Source organism: Arachis duranensis, chromosome 4 (genome assembly GCF_000817695.3).
Source record: "Arachis duranensis cultivar V14167 chromosome 4, aradu.V14167.gnm2.J7QH, whole genome shotgun sequence".
In the NCBI taxonomy this organism is placed as follows: Eukaryota; Viridiplantae; Streptophyta; class Magnoliopsida; order Fabales; family Fabaceae; genus Arachis; species Arachis duranensis.
The window spans coordinates 70,654,759-70,656,441 of NC_029775.3; positions in this window are offsets into that span (position 1 = coordinate 70,654,759).

The following is a 1,683-nucleotide window of genomic DNA, read 5'->3' on the forward strand; positions in this document are numbered from 1 at the left end:
TAATTTCTTTAGACTAAAGCTTTAGACTAACATTGCATGATTCCTGGAATTCTTATTAAAAATTTTGAATCTCTTTATTTTATTTTCCATATAATTTTCGAAAAATCCAAAAAAAAATTATAAAATCTTAAAACCCAAAATAATTTTATGCTTCTTGTTTGAGTCTAGTGTCTAATTTTAAGTTTGGTGTCCATTGCATGTTTTTAGTCTTCTAATTTTCGAAAATTACATACATTATGTTCTTCATTGATCTTCAAGTTGTTCTTGATGATTTCCTTGCTCTAATCTTTAAATTCTCTTGTCTTGAGTGTTTTGTTGTTTCTCATATGCATTCTCAATTTGTTAGTGTCAGTAGTATACAAACTTCTAAGTTTGGTGTCTTGCATGCATTGTTTATTTGATTTTAGTCTCATTTTGATTATTTCTCATCATTAAAAACTAAAAAAAAATTTAATTTGTGTCTTTTCAAGTCAATAATACAAAGAATTAAAGATTCAAAACATACAGCAGAGGAATTACACAGAAAAAGTTGGGCGTTCAAAACGCCCAATGAGGAAGGAAAACTGGCGTTTAAACGCCAGCCAGGGTACCTGGCTACGCGTTTAATGCCCAAAAGGGTAGCATTTTGGGCGTTAAACGCCAGAATGGATACCATTCTGGGCGTTTAACGCCAGGATGGCACAAGAGGGAAGATTTTGTTTTTAATTCTAATTTTTTTCAAGTTTTCATAATTTTTTCAAAATCAAATCTTTTTCAAATCATATCTTTTCAATCATATATTTTCAAAATCAATTTCTTTCCATTTTCAAAAATACTTGCTAACAATTAATGATTTGATTCAACATTTCAAGTATGTTGCCTTTTCTGTTGAGAAAGGTTTAATGTCTGAATCATATCTTTTAAATTTCTTGTTAACCAAGTCATTAATTTTAAAAATCAAATCTTTTTAAATTGTTTTTCAATCATATCTTTTCAATCATATCTTTTTAAAAACTATAACTTTTCAATCATATCTTCTTAATCACATCTTTTTCAAAATAGTTTTCAATCATATCTTTTTGATTTCTACTTTCAAAAATCTTTTTCAAAAATCACTTTATTTTTTTCCCAACTTTAATTTTCAAAAATCATTCTTCAATTTTTCAAAATGCTTTTAAAATCTTTTTAATTTATTTTCGAAAATTTTTCCCCTATTCTCACATCCTTCTATTTATGGACTAACACTCCTCCTCAATGCACAATTCGAACTCTATCCCTCTTGATAAGTTCGAATTCTTATACCTCCTCCTTCTATTCTTCTTTTCCTCTGACACCTCACGGAATCTCTATACTGTGACATAGAGGATTCCATATTTTCTTGTTCTCTTCTCTTTCATATGAGCAGGAACATAGACAAAAGCATTCTTGTTGAGGCTGACCCTGAACCTAAAAGGACCTTGAAGCGAAAGCTAAGAGAAGCTAAAGCACAACCTAACAGAAATCTTCAGACAAGAAGAAGACATGGCAGCCGAACACAACAACAATGCCAACAATGCAAGGAAGGTGCTGGGTGACTTTACTGCACCTACTCCCGACTTCTATGGGAGAAGCATCTCTATCCCTGCCATTGGAGCAAACAACTTTGAGCTTAAGCCTCAATTAGTTTCTCTAATGCAACAGAATTGCAAGTTCCATGGACTTCCA